Raw genomic sequence first — 12,670 nt, forward strand, 5'->3', positions numbered from 1 at the left:
AACAAGGCGAGAAGGAAATCAATCCATCCATCCATCCATCCATCCATCCATCCATCCATCCATCCATCCATACATACATACATACATACATACATACATACATACATACATACATACATACATACATACATACATACATACATACATAACAATAATAGTAATTCCAATCCTCATCAGTAACCTAATTAAAAAAATAAAATAAATAAATTACCAAATTACTATAAATAAATATATTTCATAAAATCAAACCTCTAAATACAAATAAAAAAGCTAATAATTACAAGTCAATAAACCTGAAATATTCTAATCCCTTAACATGAGAATTAAATAAAAATAAAAATAATAAAATAAAATAAAAAGCATAATCATAATTAATTAATTTTATCAAATCAAGCCCATCCACAACATGAACAAACATATAAGTAAATAAAATCCAAATAATAAATAAATTAACTAAGGAGTCAAAAAGTTATTAAATGTAACTTAAAACAACCTGTGCTCATACATAAACCCACAGGTGGAATAATAACAGCATGTTGATTATTGCATACAATGCAATAGTTTTTTGCTATTTTACAACAAAACAAGCTACTCTTCCTTTTTTGGCACAAACATCAGCTCACTGACATCATCACCATATCGGCAGCGTTCAAGAGTCAAAACACCAAAACTCTGCTCCAGGGAACACTGTCTATGTTTTTCACATTTCAGTGGTCAGAATTGTTTCTTCTTCACATTTGCAGAAGAGAATGAGGTTAAACTTATGGTTCCCTGGCCATTCACCCATGATGCCTGAGTGACGCAGGTTTCATCATCTGCAGCAGTCCGTGGTGATGAGCCGCCACGGCTGACTGCGTGCAGTCCAGAGTTATGGGACCACGCAGACTGCAAGCCTGAGTGAGGACAGCGCTAACAACAGGTTGCTGCTATCCACATTTAGACAGTTTATAGCTTAGGGAGCACGAAGTGCATCAAGTTTTGGTCAGAAACCACTAAAACATCTGCCTTTTTCTCTTTTGAATTGACACATTATTGCACACCCAAGGATGAAGTGTTAACTTTAAATCCACACCGCCAAATAGCATAACTCCAAATAAGTGGCTATAGAAAGCATATCCTTCAATTATATGGCTCTAAAACTTAAATCTTCAAACCTAAAGCCCATCTGTCTGATGTGTCCTTATTAAACCTGCTACTGGAAATACTCAGGCTTTAATGCTGCCTTTTTATGGAGAATAAACACCACCAAAATGCAAGAACGCAGCAGACAGGTCAGGGAGAAAGTCACGGAGAAGTTTATAGTAGGGTTAGGTCAAAAAAACAACATGCCAAGGTTTGAACATTTTGTGGAGCACTGCTCTAGCCATCACCTGAAAATGTATTGTAAAAAACACATTCCTTGTGTGAAAAATAAATCAGATAAATTTCTGATGCAGGTCAGGGTTGATGGGAATACAAAATCCCAATTAAAGCAGCAGTATGTAACTTTTACAAAACAGTTTTTACATATTTGCTAAAACTGTTACTGTTTCCTGACAGCATAATCTGAAACAAATAATCTGTGAAAAAAATCCAGCTCCTCTACCTCCTCCCTGTAATCCTACTGCCATCTGCAGAAATACGCTGTATTACTGTCAATCATGCTTATGTAAATACTGCTCACACCTACTCACTGCCACATTACAGCTCCTCCCCACAGTAAAACCTATCATGAAACGAATAGACTAATTAGCATAGCTACTGATGATGATGGATAAACAGTTTTAATGCAATGTTAAGTTGTTTCTCCACCAGCAAACCGCCAAGCTTTAGCTCAAACATGCTGTGTATGAAAATGCGTGAGTACCATATACATGAGTGTGATTGACTGCATTAAGACCTTCTGACCTGGAGTGGTGTATTTCTGCAAATGGCAGTAGGACCACAGGGAGGAGCCATTATCTCCTCTGACATCATAATGTGTATCACATTATGATAGTGACATTTTTGACATATATGAAAACAAAAAAAACAGGTTTTACAAAAGTTACCTGCTGCAGCTTTAAGAGGTTCAAACACATTGTTTGTGGTTGTAATGAGCCAAATTGTGAATAGGTTCATTTGCAAGGCTCTATGTGCAGTAGAATCCTGTAAGGAATACATTCCTGCAAATCCTGCTAGCTAATAAAAATAGCCACTAACTGCTGTTCAGTATATAAAATCCTGCAAAATGGTTCCCACAAGTTGCAGAAGAAAATTGGCAATATATTAAGCAACATTCTTACTGACAGTGAGTAAATCCTTTAGGCCCTGTCTGCATGTCAAAACATATACAAATCCCAATACGGGTAAGTTGTTTCATGCCATATACTGTTTAAGATAAACAATGCTGCAGATATACTTAAAGGTAACATACTTTTTGCATTTTCTGTACATTACACAGAAGGTGCATTGACGCATTTCCAGCTGCATCAATAACAATTGATTTAAACTGTGAATTGCATGTTTGAATAGTGGAGTGGAGAAAAAGCAGATTACACCATTCAGAAAATGTTCTCTGGCTGTGTGTGTTCATAAGAAACAGCTTAATAAAAGCAGAAAAAACAAAACAAAAACAAAAATCAACAACACAAAAAAAAAAGCAGGTGAGAAGTCTCACCTGATCTGAGCCCTGCAGGCAGTGGCTGTGACACGTGATGTGCAAACGAGGTTGAACGCCTCTCACCTCTTGGTGTTAAATGCAAACAATGCCACTGGTGGAGCCCAGCCAGCATGTGTGTATGCATGCGTGCGTCGGCGTGTGTGTGTGTGTGGCCGGGTGGGAGTTTAACAAGTGAGTCGATAGCTGAATGGGAGAGAGCAGACCGCTGGCGCTGGTGAACAAACAGAGCAGTCACATCAAAAGGCCGAGGGCGTGAACACTAACGATGAAGTCAGACGTTTCCCTGAAGTAAAACACCCTGAATGATGACAATAAAGAAAGTTATTATCGTTTAGATGCATTCCTTTGAACTGATTCAGGCAGGAAATAGATGAGGGTGGAAAGTGTAGATAGCCAAGGTTACAGGGGTAATGTAACAGAGTAAGTAGTTATTTTACTTGAAAAGATTAACTTTGTGAAAAGCGTCACAAAATGAGGATTAAATCAAATCTATTGGCAAATGCCTTTGTCCTTTACTTCACCCTAAGAGTAAAAACATAAGCTAGAAAAATCCTCGGGAAACATAGCTAACATTAAACGTTTCGCAAGTTTATCAGGTTATAAAACAATGGAGTCAATAATCCATGTTTTGTCACCTCAAACGTCAATGTTTCTTTATTGCTGTTTTATGAGATACACTCCACTTGGTGAAAGCCTAAGAGTGAAATGGAAATAAAGAGGATACATGGTTTCACAAACATTACAAAAAAATCCCCCAGAAAGTGCTGCATACATATGCATTCTGCCCCCTCAACTCAGTTAGCCCTAAATAAAATACAGTACTCAGAATGGGGCAATCTGCTTAGAGGGCAATTATTAGTCATGCGTTCCACAAATCTGAACTTTATGAAAGAGTGACAATAACAAAGTTATTGGTGAAAGAAAACAAACAAGTCCTGTATGAAGTTTTTTATGAAGGACACAAAGCAAACCTATGGAAGAAAACGTTTTGGAGATCTTACCTAATACTCTGGACTACTCTGAACACATCATCCCCACAGTCACAGATGGAGGTGGCAGCATCATCATGTGGGGATGCTTTTCTTCAGCAGGGATGGGAAAGTCGTGGAAGACAAAATGTTAGAATTTGTAAAAGATTTGAGACAACAGGACAACAACAATAAACAGCAAGAGTTAACAAATGGCCCAGTCAAAGTTCAGTCAAATTGAGAATTTATGAGTAGATGTGAAAAATATTTTTCATAGATGCTCTTCAACCAATATGGTTGACTTCAGCTATGTTGCATAGAAGATTAGAGGAATACTTCCAATTAGACATAAACAAGTTCACTTACGTCATAACCAAGATATTTACATATGTCACAACTTTCCACAAACTTTTTAAGATTTACTAAGACAGATCTATATGGGTAGTTAAAAGGTCAGGACTGAAATACATATGAACATTTCTTAAAAGGCATGTCAGTAAATATAACAGCATATTATCTGATGAGGTGTCATAGTGGTGGGAAACTCAGCCAACCTTTACCAGTTGTCTTTGTGCTCTGCTTACTGGGTGGACATCCCCAGTTCATTCATTACCTGGAGTCCTGCAGCAGCTATGCGTGGGTTGTGACGCCTGACAGCACATTCCTGTACAGCAGTGAAAAAAAAAGAGAGTGGGAGTTGACAGAGGTTTATTTTAATGAGCTTTGTGTTTGTTTAACCTCCTTCCCGCACCTCCTGATCCCAACATGAAAGTGAGCAGAAGTCAGAATCAAAAAGCTTGACCTGGCACAGTGTGAGTTCGCATGAGTCTTCTCAGAACAGGCAAAAGTGCCCTGGGTGAGTGTTTTCCAAAGAAAGTTCAAGCATGCAAAGGAGGGACCAAGGTACAAGAGAAAGCGTGATAAAAAGTGACATGGAGCAATATCCAGTCTAATGAGCTTTGCTTTGCTCAGCTGACCACATCTAAGAGTTTCTGAAGGCTAGCCAAAGATAAGGATTTTAAAATCTATTAGATGGCTTACACCTGGTGTACTGTACTGCCAAACCTGAAGAATACCAGACAGTCAAATGACCACAAACCAACTAAAGAACAACTTCAATCTCTTTGATATAAATTGTGATCAAAAGTCACTTTAGCATAAGAACTCCATGCTAATAGTTTACACAAAACAAGCTTGTCAAATTTCACAAAATGTTACAAATCGGATTTTAGGAACTAGTAAATGTAAACGAGTTTACTTAATAATCTAAGCTAGGTTCGCTTACAATAACTTATCTAAGCTAACATATTTTAGATAAGCTAAGTTAGTTTAGCATTAATATTCTTAATGATGCATCCAGTAATATAATATTTTTTCCCACTTTTTGACTTAAAAAATATGTCATAAGATCTTAAAACATTACTAGCAACATGATTATTAAATTCATCTGGGGTAGTTACATGTTTTTGTTTGATTAGATAAGTTACCTTAGCTTATATTAGCTATTGTGACCTAGCTTTAATTTGTGCACCATATAGCATAAAATCTAAATCTAGTGCAACTTCTAAAACATTTGTGTTTTGAAGGTCAATTTTCAGCCTGTTTATCTGTAACTTGACTTTGATGTTCTTCAGTTTTGTTTCTTATTAGTGTTACTCAGGGGGATTTTTCCTTTGCTGAACATTTTAACATGTTCGAGCTAAAACCAAAACAAGACATGGTTTTCCCCAGTTTCAGTTGAATACTTTTCATATCATTATGTGTTAAATTTAAGACCTATATGAATTACAGAAATTAAGTTAAAACTTCAATGACTCATGCTTAACTTACTTGAGATAAGAAAAGGGAGTGGGAGTTCAATTTAAAAAATGAAAATACCTTTAGTATATTTTAAGTTTAATAACAACAGGTTTAAGCCAATTGTAATCCCTGTTTTCAAAGCAAACCCTATCCACTTGTTGATGATAAAGGGGAAAGTAGTGGCTAATTTAACAATAAAGTTTTGATTTTAATTGTCTGAACTTGCAGTTTTAAGGCAGTAACTCGGTTTAAGGAGCCAGATTCTTCTCTAGGTTTATAGGGAAGAGCAGAATTTATTGACACAAATGATTTCTGAGATGAGTCATTTTTTTCTTTGCATAATGCGATTTGTAGTTTTGCCACACCACAGTGACACCTGAACTCCCCAGACAGACCAACGAATCCCAGAATGAAACAAGTGATACCAGCTAAGAAAAAGAAGAATTACATTTAAAACATTAAATAAGAATGTGCTTTGGAAATACGTTTTTCAAAGATTATGAAATGTAAAGATTTTACAACTTTCAGAAACTGAAAAACAATTACAACTAGCCAGTGTTCAGATATTTGCTTTTAAGGTGGCTAATTTTTGTCTAAGCAGATTAACTTTTGAATTTCAGCTTTTTGTTTTTCACTCATTTCTGTTATACAAACAAATATATAATAGAGAAACTGTAAAGCAATCATTTCTCCTAAAGAAGTTGTGAGTCAATTCAGGATGCATTCTTCTAATTATTACTAGTGGGAAATAGTTCTTAATTCTCTGAATTGTCCATATGCAACTTAAAACTCATTAACAGTACATATTTTTATGCTGGTGTCTTAAACCTCAATCTTTAATAAACGTATTTGACTCTACTTGTTACTATATAGTAAGTGGCATAAAAACAATCCCATTTCTACTTTTCTAACTTCCAGTATAAGCTAGCTGTGCTACAGTACTGAAGTTAGCTTGCGTGAAAAAAAAAAAAATCAACAAGTGGAGCTCTGTATCCAGTCATATTATTTCTTTCTTGCCCTCCTCTTTAACAGCTTTAATAAGTTCACTAAGCATCTCTGCTTGTTAATTTTTTTCCGCCTGCTTATGTAAAGTTGAAATTAGATTGCCATGTTCACCACTAGGGGGAGCTGCTGCCCAGGCAGCCCTCAGACCTTCACCTGTAAACAGACCGCTTCAGGCACACAATCCACGGAAGTCAACGTGACAATTAAATTTTAAGATTGAAACTGAGAGTGAAAGATTTTGTATCGCTGTTTATTCGCTGTTGTGCAGAAGAACAGTGCATGCATAACTATTTCAGCTTTACGGTTCTCAAACTTACGGTTTTTCATTCTTTTACCTTCGCTTTCATTTTAAACATTCTCAGAAATGTTCGGGCAAATGTGTAGATTACATAACTGGGGTGTTTTCAGGATTCACGACATGAGAAAATAACCCACTTTTGGTTTGTGGTGCACTAAACCCAGACACTTAAACCAATAAGGCAGTCGATGCTGTCAACAACAGTCGTAACATGCAACCTCTATCGGGCTCTAACAGCTTTACTGCATGTTTTTCCTCAACATTTTCGATGGTGTACATGCTCTGTTTCACTCACTTTTTCCCTAAATTGATCATCTTTCACATTTATCTTAAAATATCTCATCAGACATCTTGTTGATGGGAATTGGTGCCGCTGACTCAGCTGTTAATCACATGTAAAAACAACAACACTGAAATTCTGCAGTAAGGTGTCTTGTGGGTGTAAAATGATCTGTTAAAAAGTACAAGTGGCTCATAAGTAGAGTGAAAGGTTTTCCCCTGTAAGCAGCACTAGCTGGTCTTCAGGTGACTTCACAGGCTTCCTTGATTAACTGGATACAAACATAAAAACAAAGCAATGATGATTCTGCTATACTGACAATTTTATTCATAAAAGTGTGCACCTTTTTCCAACATTTAACAATAGGAAGTGCCTAAAATGAGCTACAAAAATGGTGTAAATAGACAATTTTTAAAAAATGTACATAGGTTTAGGATTGGCTGCAAAGCAAGTCCCTCCCCTATTTCACTTGCGTCCATATATAGTCGCGTCTTGATTTCCAGGTCTCAAATATCAAAGTCCTCATGACCACATCAGTTATACACAACACACCTAAATGTAAGCTAAAAAGTTTCAAACATTCAACAATATGACTTCTGGTAAATAAAACACCCTGCTGGCCCTTTAAGAGCAACAGTGGCAGTTGTACTACTAGGTACTTCCCAAACTCAATGAACCACAGGGGGGCCCAGTCAGGGGTGTATCTGTGTCCTGTCAAAGAAAGGGGAAGTAGGTACTATTAAAACTCATTTGTATGTACACGTATGCTTCTAAAAGATGCTGTGAAACTGAATCCAACACAGTCTGCTTCCATCTTTGCATCTTTCCTATTTAGTCCAAAATCCTCAATTGTGAGTTAATTGGATCCACAGCGGTGAGCTTCTGCGGTCCCAGCAGCAGCAGCCGTTGCCTGCAAGACACAGAAAAGGAGACATATCCTGAAATGACTGTCTGAAAAAAAAAACAACTTTCATCTCTCATAGCAGGTCACTGAGAAACACTTAATGCAAACACAATGTCTCTTTCACAATGAGTTGATCAACGTTAGAAATGCATTTGGCTTTCAGTAAACAGCGGGGAAAGATACAGGACATGTAGCAAAAGAAAGTATGCACAAAATCTACAACAGTATACAGGCACTCCATTGTTATATCTTCAATCACTGCATTTTGACCACTAAAACTGCTACAACAGAGAACTGCAGGTTTAAACAGATTAATATTAGCACTCTAGTAATGTATTGGTTGCTAGCCAATCCTTTGCACCAACTGCAGCCATTTTAGTTGTTTCATCTTTGGAGCATGTGTCCCGATAGGATGCTAGCCAGTTAGCAAAAGCTCCAAACTGCTATAAAACAAGTCAGGATCAAACCACCAGCCTACAAATCAGAGGAGGCAGCTAAAAAGAACTCAGTCTATTGGTTGAGACTGAGTGATTTATATTTATACTTTTACAATTTCATAAATATAGTTTTGAAAAGTACATCAACTTACATTTAGTACTTTGGTGATTACATTATTTATTTATTTACAGTGCTTTGAAAAGGTCTTTGCCCCCTTACATGCATAAACCAAGTAAATGTAAAAAGTTATTTACAGATGGGAATTTAATTAATTATAGAGAAAAAACACATCCAAACCATGGCTTTTCAGTAAAACAATACTGCCTCCCTAAATGTAACAGCTAATTGTGTCTGCTGATATCAAGCTTTTGTGACAACTGTGAATTAGGTTTTTACATCACTGTGGAGGAATTTTGAGCAGCTCTTCTTTCTAGATTGGTTTTACGTCATCTCATATAGGTCTGGACTTCGACTAGGCCACTCTGAAGCACAGTTGTCGGTTTTTTTTAGGCATTCAAAGTTGGACTTGATGGTGAGTTTTGTGAGGTGTGAGGTGACGTTCAAGAACAGATCACATGACGTTCTTCAAGAGTTTCTGGTAGAGAGAAAAATTAATGGTTCTGTCAAGCATTTTCTTAAATCATTGCCTGAATTTTGCAGAAGGATAGTGATCGAAGAATATGAGCAAGTCCAACTCTGCTATTTACTGGGAAAAAATACTTTGGAGTGACCTAGTCAAAGTCCAGACCTTGTTTAAGACCATGATCTTAAACTAGATGCTTATGCTTAGAAAACGTCCAATGTGCCTGAATTAAAACAACTCTACCAATTAGAGTAAAAAGCATTGTTAAAGGTCAAACAATGAGTTAGTTTTTTGTCTCATCCCTTGAACAGTTTTTTACGTAGGTTATCTTCATCTGAATTTAAAATAAATTTAATGACCTCAAACATTCATGTTTAAGGGCAGAAATAAATATTTCTTTGAAGCTCTTAAATGTCTGTTCAAACTTAGACTAAAGCTGAACTAATCACTCACACAACCACTGAGCACATTTCTCTGAAACATTGTAAAGTTCAGCATCTTGCTCAATAACGTGTTGAAATGTGAACTGGGAGATCATCGCAATACAAAGCTGCATGGTCTGAGCCCCAGCAGCTTTATTTAAACTATTATGCAAGAAGGTAGCAGTCACAGTCAGTATCACAGCAGAGCCAAAGAAGCCTCTGACTGAAGACAGTTTGCTGTTGTTTGGCAGTGATGAAGAGGAGGCTCAGGGTTTTCCATAAACGTCTCATTTGGTGAAGAACCATTCTTTGCACAATCATCTCCAGATGTGCCAGAGAAGTCCCCAGAACAGAACCAGCCGCCTTCAGCAGCTTGCTTTGCTTTTCTTAACACATTTTTACAGGTTTTATAAATATAAAAACAACAAAAGGTGTGAGCAAAAACAGTGATGTTTGTTAAAACGAGAGCTGCAATTTGGATATTTTATTTAAAGTACAGACATAAATGATGAATCTATTAATGAGTTTCTCTATGTGTCCTATTTAGTATTTTTGTTTTTCATTAAATTTTATAATATTGATTATATTTCCTGTGATTGCTATGTGTATCTTTGACTAGTCCGCATTTTCTTGTGCAACTTTGTCTCGTTTTAAGGAAGATGATTTCCTTTTTAAATTTGAAGAGGTTCAACTTTTTCACTAAATGGTCAGTCTGTTTATGTGCGAATGTGTCATTTATTTCCTGTATTATGTGATTTTATTTAAACACAAACTGTTTGGTGATTTGTAATGACCATGATGTTGGCCATGTATTAATCTGAAAATAAAGTTGCTTCTTATACGTCGGGTGTTGCAGAAGTCTTCACCTCACCAAAAACAGAGAGAAAATCGATTTCAGTTCATTAACATCCACTTATACAACACAATGATCAAATATAATGCTAAAAACATTTAGAAAAAAATCTGAAAAAAATGTCTGCAAATATTTCAACTGAAATGTCAAAGGGGAATTATTTAGTTGAAGACAAGAAATTACAATTTCACACTCACTAAACATTTCAATAATAAAGAAATCATTTTTTAAATTTTATTTTAGTTGAGATTTCAGACATGCCCCACGAAACATTTATTTGGACAAAGTTTTTGGCAAGTTTGTCCAAATCAACACTGCATAAAAAATTTTATGAATTATTCTTTTACTGGATGAATTCTCACTGAAAGTTTTGTGTAAAAAAACAACTGAATTTTACAGAATGACTAGCGGTACAGTTTATTCTGTTCCTGCTGTCACATGGCTTAGCATATAAAGAGTCCATCAGATTTTTGCTTGAAATTATCTCAAGTAGAAGACAAGCCCACAGCATCCTTGCTCCTCCACCGTACTTAAAACCAGACATCAGGAGTTTTATTAGCTTTAAGTCCCTGGAAAATAATCAACTTACAGTAAAACATGCATTATAAAAATCCTTCAGTGACATTTGGCTAAGATAGTCATTTTATGTATCTTCTCCAGCCCCATTGGGCAAATTTACCTGAATTAGAGGTTTGGTTTTTCAAATTTCTGGACCCGTTTAAGACCATTAGGATTTAAATAAAGACTTTAGATAAAACTTACAAACTATTTCACTGAGCTGATGTCTTAAAAAAAGATATCTAACCTAAATTATGTTTTTTTGGCATGTTACTCAGTTGCTTTCACACCTAAGCTACCTTAATTTTACCCCCTATACAATATAGTATGTTTCATTTACTCAAATAATAGGTTGGATTTTTCAAATATTGAGCTGTGCTGCTAGAGTGAACAAGTATACCTGAATTAAATGGACATAATTATTTATTTATTTATTTATTTACTTACTTTGTAAAGCTTAGGGATGACTAAAAAAATCCCGGTTTTCTATTTTAGAATCAATAATCTTTATGGTTGAATGAGGTTACTTATCAAGTTTTCAAACATAAAGCAGAAGATGAGTACTTAATTGAACTCGCTCCTTTTAGGAAGTTGTAAAAGCCACGTCAGTTTGTCTCAGTGGTTGTAAAGCTGGGGTGGAAACCGCCTGAAGAGGAGGCGGTGACGTCGTAATGGACAGCTGTGTCTCAAACTGGAGCTTCTCAGGCTGCTGCTCCTCCACTTCCTGCACTTCAAGGCAGCACGCCCGCTACAGAAAGCCACTCAGGAATATATGCAGAAACCTGTCATAGGAAGTGTTGAACTGTTTCATGTTCAAGTGGGTTGCAGCGGCACTTGGGGACTTCACCTAAGTGATGACAGGGAGCTGGTGATGGCTTTGGGGTTTTGTCAGCAGGTGATGATTCAGTGAAATCGATGCATTAAAAGATGCCTCACTAGTATTTCTAAAGTTATAGGGTTGATATCAGAAACTCATTTTCTTATTAAAGTTGCTTTTGAATCCAGTCAAGTCATTGAAACATGCAGAACAAGGAATCAGGAAGAAAAATAACTGGGGAAAAATAATTTTAGGTTCTATTCTCAGTGTAGAAATTAGAGATGCAAAACCCTTGCACAACCAGCTCTGTTGTTACTCATAAAAAAATATTTCACTGTTACTGAACAATCTGTTCTTCTTCACTGGTGTACTGTACTGCGAATTATATTACATTTTATTATGCACATTTTTGGAAAAGTGATCCAACTCAGTTGCACATCCCTTGGATTACAAGTCTGACATTTTTATTTCTAATAACTCCACAGGATTTTCTAGTAATCTTGTTTTTTACATACTTTTTACACTTTAAAATCTGATGCTGCGGTTACACCTACATTTTCCCTTTGCCTGACATTAAAAGTCGTTTCTGTTCTATTAGCACTTAAAAATGTCCATCTGAAGTGGTCGAATGACAGAAGACATGCTTCCTCCTGCTGTCACATTTCCAAACTTGTCCCATCATTCGCTGTAAAGTTGATTTCCTGAGCAGCTGTAAAAGGTGGCAGCAGAAATCCGGGATGCCACGTGTCATATCAGGGAAAGTGTTATTTCCAGGAGCCTGACAGAGTATGAGAAGGAATGTGGGTGAGGTTAGCAACCAACACGGCTAAACTGGTACCACTTCCTCCTCCTCCTCCTCTTCTCCTTCTTCCAGTGATCTCACCCTATTTGTAGAGGTCTGGTATCTGAGCCTGGCAGAAACGTCAGCTGTGAATCACATAAACCTCTACACAGCGGCCCGACTGGACCGGGTCCCGGCTCTGCTGCACGCTCATATCTGAACCAGCACTTTCGCTAGCGTGCCCCTGCTATTTATAAGTGGAAACCAAACTAGCTGCTGCTAACACACTGAGCCATGCAGGAGTGCTTGGATGGCATTTCTC

The 12,670-nt window shown here is 36.7% G+C and overlaps 1 long non-coding RNA gene across 13 annotated transcripts in view; it reads right to left on the reverse strand.

Moving 5' to 3' along the window:
* Positions 1 to 12,670, reverse strand: part of LOC111606232 — a 48,906-nt gene that overhangs the window by 11,318 nt on the left and 24,918 nt on the right. For 5 of the 13 annotated variants that reach the window (XR_002751985.1, XR_002751976.1, XR_002751978.1 and 2 more), the window contains exons 2-3: positions 4,223 to 7,902; positions 3,643 to 3,723 (exon numbers count right to left, since the gene is read on the reverse strand). This is a non-coding gene — a long non-coding RNA (uncharacterized LOC111606232). Of the gene's footprint in view, positions 1 to 2,638; positions 2,940 to 3,642; positions 3,724 to 4,163; positions 7,903 to 12,670 lie in introns of all 13 variants that reach the window. The other 8 variants (XR_002751988.1, XR_002751987.1, XR_002751986.1 and 5 more) reach the window with 8 other exon arrangements.

Source organism: Xiphophorus maculatus, chromosome 21 (genome assembly GCF_002775205.1).
Source record: "Xiphophorus maculatus strain JP 163 A chromosome 21, X_maculatus-5.0-male, whole genome shotgun sequence".
NCBI lineage: Eukaryota > Metazoa > Chordata > Actinopteri > Cyprinodontiformes > Poeciliidae > Xiphophorus > Xiphophorus maculatus.